A 24,535-nucleotide genomic window follows, 5' to 3' on the forward strand; every position below is an offset into this window, starting at 1 on the left:
TCGTAGTTTTATATAGTCTCACTTGTGTTTTGCTTTTTTTGCCTTTACCTGAGGATATAGATCCAAAAAAATACTGCTAAGACTCATGCCTAAGATATTATTGCCCTGGGAGTTTTATGGATCCAGGTCTTACATTTAGATTTTAAATTCATTTTGAGTTTATTTTTGTATGTAGTATAAGAAAGTGGTCCAATTTTAATTTTTTAAATATAGCTGTCCACTTTTCCCAATATCATTTATTGAAGAGTCTCTCTTCAATAAATTTTTAAAAAATTATTTTTAAAAAATTATTTATTTTTCTGAGAGAGAGAAAAAGGGCACATGTGTGTGCAAGGGGAGGGGTAGAGGGAGAGGGAGAGAAGCAGACTCCCACTGAGTGTGAAGCCCACTCAGGGTTCAGTCTCATAAACCTAAGGTCATGACCCGAGCTGAAATCAAGTTGGATGCTTAATGGACTAAGCCCTCCAGCAACCCCCCCAACCCTGCGTTGTATATTCTTTACTCTTTCGTTGTACATTAATTGACCAAATAAGTGAGTTTATTTCTGGACTCTGTTATTATATTACATTGTTCTGTGTTTCTATTTTTGTGCTAAAAGTATAGTTTGAAATCAGAGATTGTGATACCTCTAGCTTTGTTCTTATTTCTCAAGATTACTTTGGCTATTTGAGGTCTTTTGTGGGTCCATTCAATTTTAGGATTATTTGTTGTAATTCTATGAAAAATGGTGATGGTATTTTGATAGAAAATTGCATTGAATCTATAATTATTTGGGTAGTTATGTACATTTTAACAATATTCTAATTTATGAGCATGGTATATATTTTCATTTATATGTCATCTTCTATTTCTTTTATTACAGTTATATAATTTTTAGAGTATAAATCTTTCACCTTGGTTAAATTAACTTAGGTTTTTTTGGTGCAGTTGTAATTTGGATTGTTTTAACTTTTTTCTGCTAGTTTGTTATCAGTATAAAGAAATGCCACATATTTCTGTATATTAATTTGGTATTCTGGAGCCTTATTGAGTTTATTTTTTAAAAAGATTTTATTTTTATTTACTCAAGAGAGAGAGGTAGAGGGAGAAGGACTTGATCCCAGGATCCTGGGATCAGAACCTGAGCTGAAAGCAGATGCCTAACCAACTGAGCCACTTAGGTGCCCTGTGGAATTTATTTAATTATTCTAATGGTGACTTCAGAGAATGACAATTTTGTTTCTTACCAATTTGGATGTCTTTTATTTCTATTTCTTAAGTGATTTCTGTGTTTAGGAGTTTGAGTACTATGTTCATAGAAGTAGTAAGATTTGACATCTTGTCTTGTTCTTAATCCTAGAGGAAAATCTTTTAGCTTTTCATCTTTGAGTATGATATTAGCTCTGGCTAGGACTTCCAATATTTTGTTGAATAGAAGTGGCAAGAGTGGGCATTCTTGTCTCCTTCCTAATCTTAGAGGAAAGGCTTTCAGCTTTTTACCACTGAGTATATTTGCTGTGGGCCTGTCATATATGGCCTTTATGTTGTGGTATATTCCTCAATCCCTACTTTTTTGAGTTTTATCATGACTCATTGTTAAATTTTATATGCTTTTTCTCCATCTATTGAAATGATCATATGATTTTCAGCTTCATTTCATTAATGTGGTGTATCTCATTGATTGATTTATGGACATTGAACGGTCCTTACACACCTGAATATATCCCACTTGATTGTAATGCATGATCCTTTTACTGTATTGTTGAATTCAGTTTGATAATATTTTGTTGTAGAATTTCACATCCATTCTCATTAGGGATTTGGCTTGTTATTTTCTTTCTTTCTTCCTTTTTATTTTGGAGGGGGGTAATATTTTCTCTAGTTTTGGCAACATAGTAATGCTGACTTTGTAGAATGAATTTAGAAGTCATTCCTTTTCTATTTTTGGGGGAATAGTTTGACAGAAATAGTTACTAACTCTTCTGTAGGTTTTTGGTGGAATTCACCCGGTCCTGAAAGCCTTTGGTCCTGGACTTTTGTTGCTTGGGAGCTTTTTTATAATTAATGTAATTTCATTACTAGTAATTGGTCTATTCAAGATTCTCTGATTCATCCTGATTTGGTTTTAGAAGATTGTATGTTTCTAGGAATTTATCCATTTCTTCTTGTTTAACTTATTGGCATGTAATTTTTTGTAGAAATATTGTAATTTTTTTGTTTCAGTAGTTTTGATTACACCTTCTCCTTTTTCACTTACGAGTTTTCCTTCTTTTCTGTCTTTTAAAAAATATTTTATTTATTTATTTGACAGAGGGAGACACAGTGAGAGAGGGAACACAAGCAGGAGGTGAGGGAGAGGGAGAAGCAGGCTTCCCATGGAGCAGGGAGCCCAATGAGGGACTCATTGTGGGGCTTGATCCCAGGACTCTGGGATCATGACCTGAGCTGAAGGCAAGCACTTAACGACCTAGCCACCCAGGTGCCTCTCTTTTCTCTTTTTCTTTTTCTTTTTTTAAAGCCAGACTCATCAGGCTTAATGTTTATCAGTTTTATCTTTTCAAAGAACCAGCTCTACATTTATTCATCTTTTCTTATTTTTTAGTCTCTCTTTCATTTATTTTCACTCTGATCTTTATTATTTCCTACCTTCTACTAACTTCGGGCTTTGATTTTTTTTTTTTTTTAACTTCCTTTAGGTCTAAATTAGATTGTTTGAGATTTTAGTTGTTTCTTGACCTGCATCACTGTAGACCTGCATCACTATAAACTTCTGAGAACTGCTTTTGCTACAAACAAAATTTCAGAAAATTTTGTTTCTATTTTCATTTGTCTCCAGTTATCATTTGATTTCCTCTTCGATTTCATTGTTGACTCATTGTCTGTTTAGTAGCATGTTGTTTAGCTTCTGTGTGTTTCTATCTTTTTTGTTTTGCTCTGTTTTGTTTTCTTCTGGTAACTGATTTCTACTTTCATACCATGGTGGTCAGAAAAGATGCTTAATATGATTCCATCATCTTAAATTTATTGAGACTTGTCTTGTTGCCCAACATGTGATCTGTCCTGGAGAATGCTGCATGCTCCCTTGAAAAGAATGTGTATTCTGCTGTTTTGGATCAGATGTTCTGTATAAATCTGTTAAATTCATCTGGTCTAATGTGACATTCAAAGCTGTTATTGCCTTTATTTTCTGTCTGGATGATCTGTCCTTTGATGTAAGGGGTTTAAGTTTTTTAATACTACTATATTGTTGTCAGTTTCTCCCTTTATGTCTATTAATATGTGCATTATATATTTAGGTGCTTTTATGTTGGGGTCATAGATTTTACAATTGTTACATCTTCTTGTTGGGTTATCCCTTTATCATTATGAAATGTCCTTCTTTGTCTCTCATAGTCTTTCTTTTAAAGTCTGTTTTGTCTCATATCTATATATTGCTACCCCAGTTTTTCTTTTGTTGCCATTCATGGAATATCATTTTTGTTCCTTTCACTTAGAGTCTTTATCTGTGTTTAGGTCTAAAGTGAGTCTCTCATAGGAGCATATAGAGATGGGTCCTTTTGTTTTTCTTAAATCTGTTTGTTCAATCTTTGTCTTCTGGTTAGATCATTTAGTCCATTTACATTTTAAGTAATTATTGATAGATATGTACTTACTGCTATTTTGTTTATTGCTTCCTGGTTCTTTTTCTAGTTCTCTGTTTCTTTTTCTCTTGTACTCTTCTTTTGTGATTTGATGACTTTCTTTAGTGCTATGCTTGGAGTACTTGTGTGTGTGTGTGTGTGTGTGATAGATTTTTGATTTGTGATTACTTTGATGTTCATGTATAATGACATCTTAGAAACACATAGCTATCTGTTTTAAGTTCATGGATGCTAGTTTGAACCCATTCTGAAAGTAATACATTTTTATTTCCCCCTTCCTCACTATATGTATTTGATGTCATAATTTACATCTTTTTATTTTGTGTATCTCCTAATTAATTGTTGTAGGCAAAGCAATTAGTATAGATGTAATTAAAATGACTACTTTTGTCTATTTATATTCATACTAGCTTTATAAATAATTGATCAATTACCTTTAGTATATGTTTCCTTTACCATTGAAGTTATTTCTTTTGTAATTTTCTTCTGGTTGTGACTTATTCTTTTTTTTTTTAAGATGTATTTATTTATTTGAGAGAGAGTGAGAGTGTACATGTGAGTGTATGGAGGGGTGGGCAGGAGAGGGAAAGAGAGAATCTCAAGAAGACTCCCCACTGGGCACAGCCCTGAACTTTGAGCTCGATCTTACTACATGAGACGAAATCAAGAATTGGACACTTAACCCACTGAGCCACTCAGGTACACGTAGTTGTGGCTTTTTCTTTTCTGCTTAAAGAAGTCCCTTTAACATTTATATTAAGGCTGAGTTAGGTTGATAAACTCCTTTCACTTTTCTTTTTCTGGAAAACTCTTTATCTGTCCTTTACTTCTGAATGATAACTTTACCAGGTAAATTATTCTTGGTTGTGAGATGTAGCTTGCCAAGTTTCTCTGAAAATCTGGTGATAGCCTTATGGTGGGGAGGAGGTCGTTCGTGCATAACTTGTTGCTTTTCTCTTGCTGCTCTTATGACTCTCTATTTTAATTATTAGTTGTCTTGGTGGTGATCTCTTTGAGTTCATCTTGTTTGGGACTGTCCATGCTTCCTGAAGCTACCTGATTGTGTATTTCCTTCTTTAGATTAACAATATTTTTTCAAGTAAGTTTTTTGTGTCTTTCTCTCTCTTCTCCTTCTGGGAGCCCTATAATATGAATGTTAGTATACTTGATGTTGTTTCTGTGGTCCCTTATCCAATCCTTATTATTATTTTATTTATTTGACAGAGATCACAAGTAGACAGAGAGGCAGGCAGAGAGAGAGAGGGAAGCAGGCTCTCCACTGAGCAGAGAGTCCAATTCGGGGCTCGATCCCAGGACCTCGGGATCATGACCTGAGCCGAAGGCAGAGGCTTTAACCCACTGAGCCACCCAGGCACCCCTTCTTACTATTTTTTAATACATTTTTTTCTTATTGCTGTTCAGCTTGGATGACCTCCACTAACCTGTTTTCCAGATTGCTAATCTGTTCTATATCATCTAATCTCCTGTTGAGTCCCTCTAGTGTATTTTTCATTTCAGTTATCGAGCTCTTCAGCTCAAATTGGATCTTTTTTATGTTTTTGGTCTTTTTGTTGAAGTCCTTGGTGAATTCAATCCCTCCTCTTTCAAGTCTACTGAACATCTTCCTGATCATTACTTTGAATTCTTGATGAGGTAGATTGCTTGTCTCCATTTTGTTTAGTTATTTTCTGAGGTTTGGTTTTATTCTTTCATTTGCAACATGTTGCTCTGTCTTTTCTTTTTTGTCTCTCTGTGTTTGTTAGTATATATTAGCTCAGCTACCATAGCCTCAAGTAGGAGTGCCCCATGGGCCCTAGGAGCTCAATCCCCCTGGTCACCAGAACCAAGCACTCCAGAGTAGCTGCTGACTGCTGTCATTGCATTGATAGGTGGGGCTGGCTACCGTGACTTGCTGTACAGCTGGCTGAGATGCCTTGCTGCAGCTGCTGTTAATATGCTGATGGGTGTGGCCCCATTCCCCTCCCCCAAGGAGTTGCTTTGGAGGGTGCACAAGTCTTGGCCAGGGCTGCCCTGTGGGTGTGGCAGGGTGGTAGTCACTTTGAACATTGTTGTTTTGGGGTTTGGTGGTCCACTTATATTGCCTGCCAGGTTTACTGACGCAGAAGTTCTTTGGAGGGGTGCCAAGAACTTTGGAGGGCTGGTGAGAATGGGGACAAGTGGTGTCAACAGGGTAGATAGTGGGTGCCACAACTGGCACCCTTCTGGGTTGGGCTAGGTAGGTTGAACGAGGGAAGAAAAATGGTACTTACCACCTCTTCCATTTTTGGAGAAGGTTCCTACAGATCCCTGCCCCTCTTGCATACACCTAAAATTACTTAATAAATCTCTCTCACATGTGGCCCAGGCACTTTTCAAGTCACTCCTTCGCTGCTTTGTCTCAGAATGAGTGATATTGTGCAGTGACCTTTAAAATGGAGTCAGTTTCCAATAGCCATCTGGCTTTCCTTTCTGACTTTCACAACCAGATGTTGTGGGGGCTCCTCTTTCTGGTGCAGATTTCCAGGCCAGGAAGGGAGGGTGCCTGATGTGGTGCTTAATGCTTCTGCTGCTCAAGAAGCTTATGATATCTTTCATACTTAGGGGTCACTGTGCAGGGGGTTTGGTTCCTGATCATTCAACTTGAAATTTTAGAGTAAAAAAAGCATTTCCATTTTTATAACCTTTTAAGAGACTTAAAAGACCCCATTTTTATATATTTGAATGACTATTTATGTTTAAATTCCTTTAGAAATATTTGAATTCTTATTTTTTATTATGGTCTATTTGGGATTATTTTGACAGTTAAGATCCCAGTTGTGTAATTGGGAGGTGCTTGTATGTATTATTTTTGTATTTTTGATTTCCTGCTAGCTTCATTTTTCTTATTCTGATAATCTCTTGTTATTTTTTTAACTCTTAAGAAGACTCTCTGATCTTTAAAATTAGTTGAATATTGTCTTTTCCAAGATTATAATCTCAGTAGTTGGAATCATATTGACATCTTTATTTCTAGTATCATAATGGTTTATTAAAAATGTTTTAAGGACAGTTTATTCAAGTATGATTTACATATACTAGAACTCACCCTTTTAAAGTGTGCAGTTCAGTGTGTTTGGATAAGTTTACACAATTTTGTAACCGCTACCAAAGTCAAGATAGAGAAGGCTTCCTTTATTCTAGGGAGCTCCCTTGTACCCTTTTGTGAACAGTCACCTCTTGTAAATCTAACTTTTCACAACAACTGATTTGTGTCCCTATAATTTTGTTTATTCTAAACTGCCATGTAAATGGAGTCATACAATTTATAGCGTTTTGTGCCTGGCTACTTTTATTAACATAATACTTCTGAGATCTGTTTGTTGAATGTATCATTCCTTCTTATTACTGAGTAGTAGTCTATTGTATGGGTGTACCAAAATTTATCTAGCCATTTGATGGACACTTTGGATTATTTACAATTTTTCATTGCTATGAGTAAAGCTACTATAATTATTTACATGCAGGTCTTTGTGTGGGCATGTTTTTATTTCTCTTGTGTAAATACTCAGGGGTGGGTTGGATTTTTATGACATATGGCAAATTTATTCTTAACTTTGTAAGAGACTACTGTGCTGTTTTTTAAAGTGAGTTTATATTTTTTATTTGCCCCAGCAAATATATGAGGGTTCTAGTCACCCTGCATCCTTGCCAAGATTTGGCCTTCTAAATCTTTTTAATTATAGTCATTCTACTAGTTGTGTAATGGTATCTTATTGTGGTTTTAATTTTCAGTTCTCAGATGACTAATGATGTTGAGCACATTTTTTGTGTGACTCTTGGCCATCTGTACATCTTTTTGGTGAAATATCTATTCAGATCTCTTGTCCATTTTAATAAATTGCATTATCTTCTTATTGAATTTTTTTTTAAAGATTTTATTCATTTTATTTGACAGAGATCACAAGTAGGCAGAGAGGCAGGCAGAGAGAGAGGAGGAAGCAGACTCCCCGCCGAGCAGAGAGCCCGATGCGGGGCTCGATCCCAGGACCCTGAGACCATGACCCGAGCCGAAGGCAGAGGCTTTAACCCACTGAGCCACCCAGGCGCCCCTCTTCTTATTGAATTTAAGTGTTGTTTATATATTCTGAATACAAGTCTTTTGGGGGCTAGTACATACTTGTTCTCCTAGGCTGTGACTTATTTTAGCAGTATCTTTTGAAAAGCAGATGTTAATTTTGATGAAGTCCAATTTCTCAGCTTTTCAGTAGTTTGTGCTTTTTGTGTCTTATCTAAGAAAAAGAGTAAATCAATATCACAGATTTTTTGTTTTCTTCCACAGATTTGTATATTTTTAAAAATATTTTATTTATTTAGGGAGAGCATGTGCAGGGGGAGAGGCAAAAGGAGAGGGAGAGAGAATCTCAAGCAGTCTCTACACTAAGCACAGAGCCTGACACAGGGCTTGATTTCATGACTCCAAGATCATTACCTGAGCTGAAACCTAGAGTTGGACACTTAACTGACTGAGCCACCTAGATGTCCCCACAAATTTGTATTTTTATCTCTTACATCTACTTCTATAATACATTTCAACTTAAATTTTGTACAGTTTTATGTATGGTGTGAGGTAGATTTGAGGCTTTGTTTTGTTCTGTTTTCCATGCCCAGTTACTCTAGTACCATTTGTAGAGAAGTCTGTCCTTTCTCCATCAAATTATCCTGGTATGTTTGCTGATAATCAATTGACTATGTATGTGTGGGTGTATTTCTCAACTCTGTTCTGTTCTTTTGATTCATATACCAACTTTGGACAAATACCACATTGCTTTGATTATTGTAGTTCTGTAATTAGACTTAAAATTGGTTTATTCTTACCATGGAAAAACTAGTACTGAATTGAAATTTTTCCATCTATACTTTTTTCCCTTTGGTCCTATGATCCTGTTGGTTCTATTATTCTAGAATGTCCTTTAGAGTAAGATTACCTCCTATTTTATATGACAGTCTTTTGCCTATTAGTATAAATAAATGTTTACACAATTTAATTTGTACTAAGCCTCCATAGGCTCAAGATCTTTTAAATTTAGGACTTTTTTTTTTTTTTTTTAGTCAAAAGAGCTTACCACAATTTAGGAGTTCAGTAAATATTATTTGGAAATGAATTGAACTCTCTATGGAATAATTATTTGTTAGTATCCTTAAAGCAGGTTACTTGAATTCAACATAGCAAAGAAAGCATAGCTCCTGTGACTTTAATTTCATTAGGAAGCTATGGTTCTCTTAATCAGGAAATAAATCTTTCTGAACAATTAATTGTTTGTACCCTTTTTATTTTCCAGTTTTAGACATGCTTATTAGGTTATTTTCATATTATGTCCTAGACACTGCTTGGGCTATTTCAGTATGAAAACTCAACTTCCTTTAGTTGGAGAACTTTAAAAATTGTTAATATCAGTATAGTTGATATCCTCCTTGTTTTCTCTTTTTATTCTTTACACATTATTCAGATATTGTATGTTTTGAGTTGGTCCTCTAATGTTCTTTTCTCTTTTTTCCTGTTTTCATCTCATTATCTTTTTGTGCTTCTTTTTTTTTTTTCCCAATTTATTTATTTTCAGAAAAACAGTATTCATTATTTTTTCACCACACCCAGTGCCCCATGCAAGCTGTGCCCTCTATAATACCCACCACCTGGTACCCCAACCTCCCACCCCCCCGCCACTTCAAACCCCTCAGACTGTTTTTCAGAGTCCATAGTCTCTCATGGTTCACCTCCCCTTCCAATTTACCCAAATTCCCTACTCCTCTCTAACGCAGAAGATATGAACAGACACTTCTCCAATCAAGAAATACAAATGGCTATCAGACACATGAAAAAATGCTCATCATCATTAGCCCTCAGGGAGATTCAAATTAAAACCACATTGAGATATCACCTTACACCAGTTAGAATGGCCAAAATTAACAAAACAGGAAACAACATGTGTTGGAGAGGATGTGGAGAAAGGGGAACCCTCTTACACTGTTGGTGGGAATGCAAGTCGGTGCAGCCTCTTTGGAGAACAGTGTGGAGATTCCTCAAGAAATTAAAAATAGAGCTTCCCTACGACCCTGCAATTGCACTCCTGGGTATTTACCCCAAAGATACAGATGTTGTGAAAAGAAGGGCCATCTGTACCCCAATGTTTATAGCAGCAATGGCCACGATCGCCAAACTATGGAAAGAACCAAGATGCCCTTCAACGGATGAATGGATAAGGAAGATGTGGTCCGTATACACTATGGAGTATTATGCCTCCATCAGAAAGGACGAATATCCAACTTTTGTAGCAACATGGACGGGACTGGAAGAGATTATGCTGAGTGAAATCAGTCAAGCAGAGAGAGTCAATTATCATATGGTTTCACTCTTTTTGTGCTTCTTTGTGAGAATTCTCCTCAACTGTATCTTTCTATTCTGTTAAGCTTTTGATCTCTGGTTTTGTTTTTTAATTTTCAAGCGCTATTTTTTGTTCTCTGAGTATTTCGTATTACATTCTGTTCTTACTTCATGGGTGATATCTCCTTTCTGAGAATATTAATGACAATTTTTCTTGAGTTATTTTCTCTTTAAATAGTCACGATTTCCTTCAACTTGCTTTCTTTCAGTATGTTTTGAATATTATCTATCTTTAATATTATTAGCTGTGCTTAAATGTCTAGTGATCTTTCTCTGTCTAATGATAAACTCTGTTTCACTCTCTTTAGAAGATAAACTCAGACATTTGATAGGGTGTGGGAGGGCATTGTATCAAGTAGAGAATCTGGGAGTTTAACTGTTTCATAAGCTTTTAACTAATCATATTGTTTTCTTCCCTATTTTTACCCAACTTGGAAAAGTACCTTATTCTGCCACTTTCTGAGCTCTTTGGGGGTTACTCAGTGCCACTCAAGTTGCATTTCAACTTTATTTTCTGCTGAAGTAGGGTTTCACTTAGGTCTCCTAAAGTGCTTTTCAGTTGTTCATCTGGTTTCATCTTCTGATATTTGCTTGCTGTTTTCTCCTTCTGTCGTATGGGTTTATGTTTTTAAAGAAAGTTCATTTATTATAACAATAAGATGGATTCACTGTGATGAAGAAATAAGATTTCTAGTTAAAGATAGCATTTGAACATACTATGTATCTTCTTAAAACTTCTCTTTAATCAGAAACCCTTCTTCCATTTTCTTAGCCAAAAATCTGGTTCTTTTTTTTTTTTTTTTTTTAAGAGAGGGAGAGAGGTGGGAGAAGGGGCAAAGGGTGGAGAAGGAACAGAATCCCAAGCAGGCTCCATGCCCAGCGCAGAGCTTGATGCAGGGCTAGATCTCACAACCCTGAGATCATGACCTGAGCCAAAATTAAGAGTTGGATGCTTAACTGAGTGAGCCATGCAGGCACCCCCCAAAACCTAATTCTAATCTGAGGGGTTGTTTTTATGCTGTATATCAATGTTTTCATTAGTAACTTTGATTACATATGTGATTACATATGTGGAATATAGTAAACTTCCCATGCCTGTCCCCTGTTGCACTCCTGCAATGTGCTGGTAGTTATACCTTCAATATAATACTCTGCTGCTTTGAAGACCTAGAATAAGAGTGAAGCTGAAGCTACCATTCACTCTTTTTCCTACCTCCTCCTGCCCCCACCCCCCATCACAAATATACAGGAGAAGACTTACACAGAGTCATTGTTTTCCTCTGAGCAGAAGTAGCTGTTTCTGAGGGTTTGGAGGAGTGGGGGTTGGGAGTTGGGTGAGCCTGGTGGTGGGTATTAAGGAGGGCATGTATTGCATGGAACACTGGGTGTGGTGCATAAACATTGAATTTTAGAACACACACAAAAATTAATTTAAATTAAAAAAAAAATGAAGTAGCTGTTTCTCTGTTTCTTGCACATGTATACTGTTGATATCTTTTGAGAGTGGCACCATTAAGTGTCATGACCATTTTATGTGCTTATTCTTAATTTCATCTCTTGGTTTCTAATTCTTGTTTTCCACTGTTAAGGGTATCAAGTTCTGTGGTACACATTTTATTGCTTTCTTTTACCTTTCTCTTCCTTTCAAAAAGAAAATTCTGAGTTTGTTGCTTCCTTTAGTGATCATTTCTCCTTGATTTTTTTTTTAATGTAAAATAGCTGGCTCCCATGGATCTAATGAACCAATTAAAGTATTTCCCCTAAAGTGCTGAAAGCCAGCTAATGCATTGGGAATGCTAATTGAATATTTATTTATTTATTTATTTATTTTCATGAAGTATTATCCTTAGTTAAGTATAAAGACTTCCAATCAGATCATCTAGGGACCATTTTACCCAGTGCTCTGATTGGCTGCAAGTCTCTTATCTTTCTCTTTAGCAATGTTGAGGCAGATACCCTTTCCATAGAGAATATAAACCCATGGTTTGTTGCCTTTTCCAATAACAAAAATGTTGGGGAGGTGGTGGCATAGCTGTTGCTATTGGCATCTTTCACAGGAACATCAAAAGAACCAAGGTGTTTCTGTCTATGGGTGTCACACCAATTCTTCCCAAGTTAGTACCTCCAGTTACCATACACAGATTACCACTATCAAGCTTGATAAAATCAGTCATTTTTCCAGTCTCCAAATCAGTCTGAATGGTGTCATTCACCTTGATTAGGGGATCAGGATAGTGGATGGTGCAAGCATCATGGGTTACCAGATGAGGGATTCCTTTTGTCCCCACAAAGATCTTTCTCACTTTGCGCAAATTATACTTGGCCTACTCAGGTGTAATCCAGTGAAAAGCAAAGTGACCCTTGGTGCCATAGATCAGAAATAGAAATTCTTCTCAGTCTTGTCAATGCTGATGACAGCCATAAAGCCAGAAGGGTAGGTTATATCAGTTTGGATCTTGCCTTCAGTCTTAATAAAATGCTGCATACAGATATTCTTTACCTTATCTCCCGTTAAAGCATACTTAAGTCTGTTCCTTAGGAAAATGATGAGAGGGAGACATTCTGTCATCCTAAGGGGACCAGCGAATGGATGAGAGGCAAACACACTGGTCACTTTATCCCCATCCAATGCTTTGGAGCTGCTGCATGCTTCAGATGCTTCTTGGAACCATGAACCATGGCTGCATTAGGCCTATATATTTAATCTTTAGTTGTCACTGTTGCATTGGTTCTTGGTTTCATTTCCAAAGGAGACGTCTTTGTTGATGACATGATTTGAGAGGGATCTATGCCTAGGTTTGATAAAGATATCTTACTTGTGTCTAGGTAAGATAAGGGTTTTAAAAAATAATCCATTTATGTTCTTTAATCTTAATATATGTGTAAGGAATAATACTAACAAGGCATGAAAGATTTTACAGTGAAAAGTTTTCCTTTTCCTTTCACCTGCTCTCTAAGTCCCCCAGTCCCTCAATTTCCCTTTCTAGAAGTAACCGCTAGAACCACATTTTTCTCCAGCTCTTTAGAGATCTCTGAATTTACAGCATTTACATGCATATAGACAGAAATGTAGTTTACTACATTTAAAAGAGGCATTTACTCTTGCCTCTTCTATTCAGCGTAGTACTGGATTTCCCAGCCAGAACAATTAGGGAAAAAAAAAAAAAAGATAAAAGGCATTGAAATTCAGAAGGAAAAAGTAAAATGGTCTCTATTTTACATATAAAAACCCTAGGGTGCCTTGGTAGCTCAGTCAGTTCAGTGTTTGCCTTTGGCTCAAGTCATGATCCCAGGGTCCTGGAATTGAGTCCCACATCAGGTTCCCTGCTCAGCAGGGAGTCTGCTTCTCCCTTTCCCTCTACCCCTCCCCCTGTTCATGCTCTCTCTCTCCCTCTCTCATGCTTTCCTTCAAATAAATAAATAATTTTTTAAAAAAGATTTTATTTATTTATTTGACAGAGAGAAATCGCAAGTAGGCATACAGGCAGGCAGAGAGAGAGGAGTAAGCAGGCTCCATCCTGGGCAGAGAGCCTGATGTGGGGCTTGATCCCAGGACCCTGAGATCATGACCTGAGCTGAAGGCAGAGGCTTAACCCACTGAGCCACCCAGGCGCCCCAAATAAATAAAATCTTAAACAAAACAAAACAAAAAAACTCCTAAAGATTCCACAGCAAAACTATTAAAGCTAAAAAAGTCAGTTAGGTTGTATGATACAAAATCAATATACAAAAATCAGTTGTAATTCTATACAGTGAACTATCAGAAAGAGAAACTAAGTAAACAATCCCACTTATAATAGTGTCAAAAAGAGTAAGATAAGAATAAATTTAAGAATGTGAAAGATCAGTACACAGAACTATAATACATTGATGAAAGAAATTGAAGAAGATACAAATAAAAGAAAATATATCTGTGTTCATAGATTAGAAAAATTAATATTGTTAAAATGTCCATACTACCCAAGCAATCTGCAGATTCATTGCAGTCTGTCAAAAATCCAATGGCATTTTTCACAGAAATAGACAAAACGCTCCTAAAATTCAAATGGAACCATAGAAGACCTTGAGTAGCCAAAGCAATCTTGAGAAAGAACAAAACTGGCATCATCACACATCTTTATTTTTAATTATATAACAAAGCTATTGTTATCAAAACAGACATAAAAACAGACATAGTAAACCAATGTAACAGAATAGAGAGCCTAAAAATAAAGTCCTGTATATATAGTCAACTAATCTTCAACAAAGTCTCCAAGAATACACAATCAGGAAAAGATAATCTCTTCAATAAATGGTATTAGGGATAGTAGTTATCCACATGCAAAAGAATGAAATCGAATCCTTTTCTTTTTTTTCTTTTTAAGATTTTATTTATTTTATTTGAGAGAGTGAGAGAGCGCATGAGCTGGGGGGGAGAGGTGGATGGAGAGGGACTATATGAAACTAAAAATTTTCTGCACAGCAAAGGAAACAAAATGAAAAGGCAGCCTATGGAATGGGAGAAAATATTTGCATACTGTATATCTGTTAAAGCGTTTATATCTAAAATATTTAAGAAACTCCTACAACTCAATAGCAAAAAACAAATAACCTGATAAATGGGCTGAGGACTTGAATAGACATTTTTTTTAAGAGATATGCAAATAGCCAGTAGGTACATGAAAATGTTCTCTATATCACTCATTTTCAGGGAAATACATATGAATCAAAATCACAATGAGATATCACCTCATACCTGCTAGGAGAGCTATTGTTATTATTATTTTTTTAATTTAATTTTATTTTCTTAGTGTTCCAAGAATCATTGTTTATGCACCACACCCAGTGTTCCATGCAATAGGTACCCTCCTTAATACCCACCACCATGGTCATCCATTCACCCCCTCTTCCAGAACACTCAGTTTGTTTTTCAGAGTCCACAGTCTCTCATAACTTGTCTCCCCCTCTGATTTCCCCCAATTCACTTTTCCTTTCTTTCTCCTAATGTTCTCCATGTTATTCCTTATGTTCCACAAGTAAGTGAAACCATATGATAATTGACTTTCTCTGCTTATTTCACTCAGCATAATTTCCTCCAATCCCATACATGTTGATACAAAAGTTGAGTATTCATCCTTTCTGATGGAAGCATAATGTTCCATTGTATATATGGACCATATATTCTTTATCCATTCGTCTGTTGAAGGACATCTTGGTTCTTTCCACAGCTGGTGACTGTGGCCATTGCTGCTATGAACATTGGGGTACATATGGGCCTTCTTTTCACTACATTTGTATCTCTGGGGTAAATACCCAGTAGAGCAATTGTAGGGCATAGGGTAGCTCTATTTTTAATTTCTTGGGAATCTCCACACTGTTTTCCAAAGTGGCTGCACCAACTTGCATTCCCACCAACAGTATAAGAGGGTTCCCTTTTCTCTACATACTCTCCAACACTTGTTTATAAAAAGTTAAAAGATTAAAGAAGTGTTTGTCAGTATGTGGAGAAATGGAAACCTTTGGTAACACTGTAAATTGGTGCAGGTATTATGGAAAATAGTATGGGGTTCCTCAAAATATTAAACATAAAACTACCACAATACCCAGCAATCACAGTTCTGGATATATATCCAAAGGAAATGGAATCAGTATCTGGAAGAGATATTTGCACTCCCATATTCATTGCAGCATTATTCACAGTAGCCAATATAAGATAGCTGTTCTTAGTGGACTGGATAGAAAAAATTGTGGTGGTTTATATACATACAGACACACACACGCAGGAATATATTATTCAACCTTAAAAAAGTTGTTCTGTTATTTTCGACAACACTGATTAAATGAGGACATTATGCTGAGTGAAATAAGCCAGACATAAAAAGAGAAAATAATGCTCAGTCTCACTTATATGGGAAATCTAAAAAAAGGTCAAATTCAATGTAGTAGAGTAGAATGGTGGTTACTGGGGTATAGGGAAAGAGATATTGGTCAAAGGGTACAAACTTGGGGCGCCTGGGTGGCTCAGTGGATTAAAGCCTCTGCCTTTGGCTTAGGTCATGATCCCAGTGTCCTAGGATCGAGCCCCGCTTCCCGCTCTCTGCTCAGCAGGAAGCCTGCTTCCTCCTCTGCCTGCCTCTCTGCCTACTTGTGATCTCTGTCTGTCAAATAAATAAATAAAATCTTTTTAAAAAAAGAGGGGGGTACAAACTTCCAGTTGTAAGATGAATGAATTCTGAAGACCTAAAACATGGCATGGTGACTATAGTTAATAATCATATCTTATATACTTGAAACATTAAGAGAGTAGATTTCAAGTGTTCTCACCACATATGCACAAAAATGGTAACTGTGAAGAGCTGGGTATGTTAATTAACTTGATTGTGGTATATATATATATTAAAACATCTCATTGTATACCTGAAATATATTTGATTTTTGCTTGTCAGTCATACCTCAGTAAAGCTGGAAGAAAGAAATACAGTGGTTTTTTTTTGTTTTGTTTTGTTTTAAGATTTTTTTTTTATTTATTTATCAGAGAGAGAGGGGGAGAGAGCGAGCACAGGCAGACAGAATGGCAGGCAGAGGGAGAAGCAGGCTCCCTGCTGAGCAATGAACCCGATGTGGGACTCGATCCCAGGACGCTGGGATCATGACCTGAGCCGAAGGAAGCTGCTTAACCAACTGAGCCACCCAGGCGTTCCGAAATACAGTGTTTTTAAACTACAACCTCAGATACCATTAGGTTCTTAAGGGTACATTCAATAGGTGATGTGTTATATATGCCATAAACTAAAATTCACAGATTTTTAAAATATGTGCAAGGCTATGGGAACAAAGACCACAGACTCAAAGTTTAGAGTAGCACTTACTAAGTTACACCTAGGAAGTAATGGGGATGAGGACATATAAACTGTAGTCACCTCAATTCCTAGATTGGCTTTTTATAGACGCTCAGTATATATTCTTGAAAAAGAAGCATATAAGATTAGGCAACACATTTCTTCCCAGGCACATTAAGTCACAAGATAATGATGTCAGAATGTTGTAAGAAATGTTATATTGCTTAATATTTTCTGCTGTTCTTATAAATGAGTTGTACTTTGAGTGCTATTTGTAAAGAATGCTGATAACATGCTTTTGAAAGAGAAAGATTTCAGGATTTGGCCAAAGGAAGTAAAGCACAAAATTTTAACAATTTGAGGCTACTTTTTCTCTAATTGGCTGTCTTTGTGACATTGTAACTCTTTCAATCTATGTCATCCGATTTCTTTCTCAATTATTATCTTGTATTTCCTCAATTCTGAATTTATAACAATTCTGTAATTAAAAGCACAGTTATATTAAATTAAAAGCACAGTTCTTTGAACTTAGTCCCATAAAATTACATCTGTTTGTATGGGCTTTGCTCATTCTTCTGATAAATCCAGATTTTGTTTCTTCATACAGTGTTAATAGAAAGGTTTTATTTATGATGCCAAATTCACAACACTTTGGCACTGTACCAGAAGCTTCCTCTAGGTCATTAAAGGTAGTTCATGAATATATTCTAAGATAGAGGTTGGCAGATTTTTTCTATTAAGGGCCAGATAGTAAATATTTTCGACTTTCCATGCCATACAATCCCTGTTACTACTATTCAGTTCTGTCTTAGTCACACAAAAGTAGCCATTAATAATATGTAAATGAACAAGCTGAACTGTATTCCTCTAAAACTTTATTTACAAAATTAGTTGGTAGGCCAGATTTGGCCCATGGACAGTAATTTGCAAACTCTTGTTTTAAAGCAGTCAGAATTCTTGTTTTTAGGGCGCCTGGGTGGCTCAGTGGGTTAAGCCTTCGGCTCAGGTCGTGATCTCAGGGTCCTGGGATCGAGTCCCACATCGGGCTCTCTGCTCAGCAGGGAGCCTGCTTCCCTCTCTCTCTGCCTGCCTCTCCATCTGCTTGTGATTTCTCTCTCTCAGATAAATAAATAAAATCTTTAAAAAAAAAAAAGAATTCTTGTTTTTAATTGTTTAGTGCTGAGTTTTCATGTGGATTATAATCCAAAAAATAGTACTCTAAAAGTTTCTGGATTATCTGAATAACTGCTTTATTTAGTTATGTGAATATGGTACTGTTTTACATTTCAGATTGAGTGAGGCATCTTTCCTCTTGCATATACTCAGGCTAAATACTTGTTACTATGGAACACTGAATGAGTAGAGGCTTTTACAATAGTTGGAATAGAGAAAAGTGAAATAATTGAGGTATTACCTGAAACATAGGAGTACAAGCATGCAGAGCATCATAGTAATAAGAGAACTGACTTTTCTAGCTTCCAGACTTTAACTTTAATTATCAGTAACTGTGATAGTCAATATGAAATGAAGTACTTCTTTTCTTCTTGAGTATAGCCATGGCCATATACCTATTTGATACAGATTTCAGTAAAACCCCAGAGCTGACTTGATCTGAATGTGACAAAGGCTATAGTGTTTCCAAATCACTCTTATTTAAAATTGACCTTGGAATTTGTGGCAGAGCCTGTGGTTGCTTTCCCAAATCCCTTGTTACCTTTTCCTTCACAAATATAACCCTGGGCATGGGAGTATATGTGGCCAGCTGAAACACTTTTTTCCAAACTCCATTTTGATTAGGAGTGCTTATGTGAAACTGTGTGCCAGTGAGACACCAGTAGAAGTCACTGGATGGTGATTCTGGAAAAACTTGTTAAAATAGAGTCAGCTTGTTTGACAAGTACACTTTTATCCTCTTCTTTTCTCCCTCATCAAATATTGATGCCAAACCTGGAACTGTGCCAGGTATCTTTTGACCTACCTGGAAGGAAAGGTCAAGAAGACTGTAGAGTCCTCTGGTACTTGTCTGCTGCTCCAGCGTGGACTTACCTAACTCCAAACTTCTGGTTGAAGAAGAGGGTGTGGTGGTGGGTGAGGTAGAAAACAATCCTATCTGTTTTAACCATTACTAATTTGGCTTTTTATTATGTGCAAGTGGCTCAAGTCTCTATCGTTAAAGAAGTAATATTGAATATTGAAACAATATGATAGTAAGTTGAGTTTTTATTTTGTGCTTTATTCTTAAGTTTGTAAATGTATTCTCATTTTTGAAATATTTTCTGGAGTTATTTACATATAATTCAATAAATCGAAAGCCAGGCAAAAAAGGAATTCATAAAGAATTCCTATTATATTCTGAGAGAGGCTCTCAATTTGTAATAAATTATTTAACTTATTTCTCCATCTACCTGTCTACATTTAAGTATCACTGATGTACATGTCTTTATTAACAAAGCAATTTTGGTACTATTGAATCATTTTTTCTACCTTTAAAATCACTTTAGGATAGATTAAGCAGACCTAACTTACTTCTTAGTTTCTTTTTATATAAACTGTATTTTCTTCGTAACTCTAGTATATTCTAATGAATGTTACTGTTTGTTATTGTCTAATTAAGCCTTAAAAAATCTTCCACTAATTGCTGTAGGAATAATCAACTCTTTTGACCTGAAGCTTTATAGACAAGAATAAATAATTGTGTAAAAGCTAATATGTGATATAATGGCACAGTGGGAATTATTATACATCCTGAAAACAATAATAATTCTCTCAAAACAGCTGATACACACCTTTTTTAAAAAGCCATCTAGGCAAATACAGAGATTTTTTTCCTATTTTGCTCTTACTAGTAAAAGTTATGGGGCAATTTTGTGCTAATGAAGTCAAACTAATGAAGCACAGTATTTTCAAGGTATTATCAAGCATTAGGGACTAGTTTAATTTTTTTAATGCTCATGAACAGAAACAGCAATTCTTTTTAAAAAACTTACTTGGTTTTTGGTATACACATAGGATTTGTTCACATTACCTCACATCTTTTAGGTACCTTTTATGCCCTTTCTGTATGACTCGTGTTTCATAATGGGTAAAAAGAGCTAAAAGAAAACAAAGCACTGAATATCATTCTAACTTGGTTGGTTTTTCTTTTTTATTTTATTGAGATTTTATTTATTTATTTGAGAGAGAGAGAGAAAGCATGCATGCACAAGCAGGGGGAAGAGCAAAGGGAGAGGGACAAGCAGACTCCCTGCTGAGCAGGGAGCCCAGTGCAGGGTTGGATCCTAGATGTTAGAATCATGACCTGGACTGAAGGCAGACACTTAACTGACTGAGCCACCCAGGTGATATTTCAAAGTCGTAACAGGTGTAGCACATGTGAGTTGCTTTACCTAAAGTCTTTCTTCTCTTACTTTCCTATTAACAGACTCTAGAATTCTTTAAGGACTCTTTTCCCTGTGCTTCTGAACATTGGTGGGTAAGGATGAATTGTCTGGAGCTTACTTAGGATGACAGAATAGAAAGATGATATGAATGGGCTGTGGAATTAACCACCCTGGAACCATCCCACTCCAGAATTTCTTGTAATGAATTATGTGATATATTAATTATTTTTCATGATTAAGCCATTTTGAATTGAGTTTCTATTCTTGCTTGCATCCTAAAGGAAACATTGTTTATAACACCAGTTTTTAAAGTCAATTTCATATCCTTTTGTTTTTAATGCCTAAATTTGAAGCTCCTGTTCTCTGTAACTCCCCTATATCTATTGCCAGTATTTAGTTACTGACACTGAGCATCGTTATTTGTTGAACAGAACTTATCATCAGCAAAACAACAATAAAGTTTTTATGGTATCTTTCCATTTACAAAGCACTCTTTTACTTCATTTAATCACAGCTCAGCCTACTGGCCTTAGTCATCTCATAAAATAGATGAGATGAGGAAGCTGGATATAGAGGTCTAGGATATATTTAATCATATACTTGCAAATAAAAGCACTGCTTTAAGGTTTTACAGAAATCCAGCAGACTGCTTTGATATGCAACCAAAATAAATACTGTTGTTTTGTAATTTTAATTTTAAACAGATATTTCTGGCCCAACGACAAGAATCACAGACTCAGATCAATTGTTTGAATAATTCCTTTAGAAATCTTTATTTTATTTTATTTTGTTTATGTCTATGGTTTACTTAGCTTTAGTTTCAGATATCAACATGCATAACATTTGATAATAACTTCAGGGTATGAAGGGAAAAAAAGATGTCCAAATAGTGGTTTTATTTTTGTGTTTTTTAAAGATTTTGTTTATTTATTTGACAGACAGAGAGCATAAGCAGGCAGAGAGGCAGGCAGAGAGAGAGAGGAAAGGAAGCAGGTTCCCTGCTGAGCAGAGAGCCTGATGCGGGGCTCGATCCCAGGACCCCGAGACCATGACCTGAGCCAAAGGCAAAGGCTTAACCCACTGAGCCACCCAGGCACCCCAAATAGTGGTTTTAAATGTGAATCTGGAACATATGCTAAAAACCTTAGGTACTGATTTAGGACTTAATATGGGTATCGCTTCAAACTAAGAGAATGGATAGAGCCTTAGGAATAGAGGTAGAACACAAAAAGGAGAGGATTATAAAGGTTGAACACCAAACAAGGTGGGTGGAGGTGGAGGCATAGAGGAAAGAGATAGAGATAAGAGTTAGGAGGAGAATCAGGAACATCTGGGAAGCCCAGGAGAGCTTTTCCAGAAAGTGGTTCTATCCCAGGGGTCTATGAAGAGGCCAAACTAGAGAAGAGCTGAACTTTAAGGTTTCCTGACTATATGTGTGTGTGTGTATGTATGTATATATATGTATTATGTGTATATATACTTGTCATTTGCCAAAGCAATGGAAACAAGAATTTAAAAATATATATAGTTTTAGAGATTTTATTTATTTGAGAGAGAGACAGGAGAATTAGGGGGAGAGGCAGAGGGAAAGGGAGAAGCAGACTCCCTGCTGAGCTGGTTGCCAGACATGGGGCTCAATCCCCAAACCTGGAGATCATGACCTGAGCTGAAGGCAGACACTTAACTATCTGAGCCACCCGGGCACCCCTAAAAAAATATTTCCACCTCAGTTTTTTTCCTTTTCTTTTTCATCCTGTTACATGCTATATTGTGCACTTTTGGGATTTTACACAAGATCAAGAAAGGTTAAATCTAATGTTATTTGATATGTGTGTGTACACACACACACACACACACACCCATGCTTAAACAAATTATTTCTAAAAGACTACACAAGCAATTGGTAACTTTGTCATTTTCAGAGCAGCTAATATCTGGGACACACTTGACGAATAGAGATTGGAGAAGGACTTTCCACATTTGTACCTCTTGAATTGTGTACATGTGGATATATCCCTTGTTCAAAAAATAATAGCTGAACAAAATAAAGGCCATTTTATTATGTTGAACTTTTGTAGTTATGAGGGGAAAGTATTTTGAGACTTTGCCCTGGCTGCAGAAAATATTATAATTTGATCCTCTGACACCATGGTCCCTGTAGTTTTATCTCTGGGGAGAGTGCGTGGGGTTTGTTAAAGTTGCATTAAGTTAGCACTGGTCAGGTATATATACTAAAGCATAGTATGGTTTAATATAGTTTAGTATATAGATAGTTGATTGTTCCTCAAGGACAAACTGTGTATAAATATCTAGAAGGTTAATATTTTCCCAGAGGAAATAGCCCACTTCTGAGGCCAAAGCATGCATGGTAATTGACTAAGCAGACCTTGTGTTCAGGTACCAAGTCCTGGTTTCTGCACTTAGGATTCCAAACATCTTACATATGTTCATCTTACATGTGTTCACCTCACTGAGTTGTCAGTGTTGCCAAAATATTCTCTGGCTGTTCTCTTGCTGCAGTGTTACCAAAACACTCTTTTGCTGCTTTCTTTTTACAGACATGATATGTTCAAGAAATATGGGTGGTAGTTATTAAAAAGGTGGGGTTTTTTAATATAAAAAATTGGAGAAAAGCTTTGAGTTAAACACAAATTGTTCAGTTCTGTGAGTCTTAGATTAGAAATTTAGCTGGTGGGTAAAATGATTCTCGGAAAACTATAATGCTGTTTAGCTTTCTCTCTTCTAGCTGTATGAAAATTTGAGCTAAAAATAGCAAACACTGAGCATGTGCATCCAAAGATATGGCTGCTGCAAACACTGGAATATATATGTCTTGATACTGTAAGTGGATGATTAATGTAAGGAGCCTCAAGCTTTTGGAAACAACTCAGAGAAATGAAAAGTTGCTTTTTGATGTCTGTAGCCAAGCTGGATAAATTATAATTCAAGCAGTCAACATGGATTTTGGAACAAAGAATATTGTTTATTTTTTGTAACACTGGAAAACTGAACTGCTTGTAAAATTCAGATAGAATTATATGGCTGTTGGCACATCACACCAAATACAATAGATACTCCTTTAAAGGCTTGGCAAATACAATAGATACTCCTTTAAAGAAGGAAGTTTTCTTTTTAGCTATAGGTTAAAGTACATGTAATTCATATTGTTCTTACCATTTCCCAATGAGAGAAAAAGCTATTTTTATTTCTGTGGATTATTACGGTTATGGTTATAGTCTTTTGATTACAAAGTAAAATTTAGTTTCAATCAAATGTGGTGTAAAATTTCTCTGAAGTGAGAAATTGTATTGGCCATATTTTCCCTTTTTAAATTATGGTAGCACAGTTAGGCCTTCATCAGTCAGCTTCCTTGTTTTCTTTCAAAGTTTCGACCTCTTGCCCACTCTTAACGTTTCCAACATGTTCTATGCTATTGCTCTATTTTTTTTTTAAGATTTTATTTATTTATTATTTGACAGAGAGAGATTACAAGTAGGCAGAGAGTCAGGCAGAGAGAGAGAAGGAAGCAGGCTCCCTGCTGAGCAGAGAGCCCGATGCGGGACTCGATCCCAGGACCCTGAGATCATGACCTGAGCCGAAGGCAGCGGCTTAACCCACTGAGCCACCCAGGCGCCCTATTGCTCTATTTTTAACCTTTTTTTTTTTTTTTGCTACCAAAACTTCTTTTTAATTACTCTGTAACTGTTGACTCCATTTTTTGCTGCCCACCATCTTCTTCTTTTTTTTTTTTAAAGATTTTTATCTATTCATTTGACAGAGATCACAAGTAGGCAGAGAGAGAGGAAGGCAGAAAGAGAGGAGGAAGCAGGCTCCCCGAGAAGTGGAAAGCCCGATGGGGGGGCTCGATCCCAGGACCCTGAGATCATGATCTGAGCCAAAGGCAGAGGCCTTAACCCGCTGAGCCACCCAGGCGCCCCTGATTCACACTTCTATCTGCCTACTAGATATTTCACTCATAGGATCAATAAGATACTTAACCTGGGCTATTTATACTATTCTGTGTTTTTTAAAAAAGTCTTCTCTGGACCCTAGTTTTCCTGTCAACTACTACTATGTTTCTCTGCTTCCTTTTACAGGATAATTCCTTGCACCAGTAATCTCTATTTACTGTTTCCCTTTTCTATCTTCCCATTCTCTCTTGAACCCACTCACAGGAGGCTTTTGTCTCCTACCATTTTATCAGCCTTGCTTTTATAGAGTTATGAATGCTCTCTTCCCAAATCAAAGGGTCAATTCTCAGACCTCATTTAACTAGATTTTTTTTAAGAAGCCTTTACT

At 36.3% G+C, this 24,535-nt stretch overlaps 1 protein-coding gene and 1 pseudogene across 3 annotated transcripts in view; one reads left to right on the plus strand and one right to left on the minus strand.

The window, feature by feature from the left end:
- ZRANB3 (zinc finger RANBP2-type containing 3) overlaps positions 1 to 24,535 on the plus strand; it is a 326,079-nt gene that overhangs the window by 95,012 nt on the left and 206,532 nt on the right. The gene's annotated exons all lie outside the window — the stretch shown is intronic.
- Positions 11,930 to 12,717, minus strand: LOC122902705 (annotated as a pseudogene).

Source organism: Neovison vison, chromosome 3 (genome assembly GCF_020171115.1).
Source record: "Neovison vison isolate M4711 chromosome 3, ASM_NN_V1, whole genome shotgun sequence".
NCBI lineage: Eukaryota > Metazoa > Chordata > Mammalia > Carnivora > Mustelidae > Neogale > Neogale vison.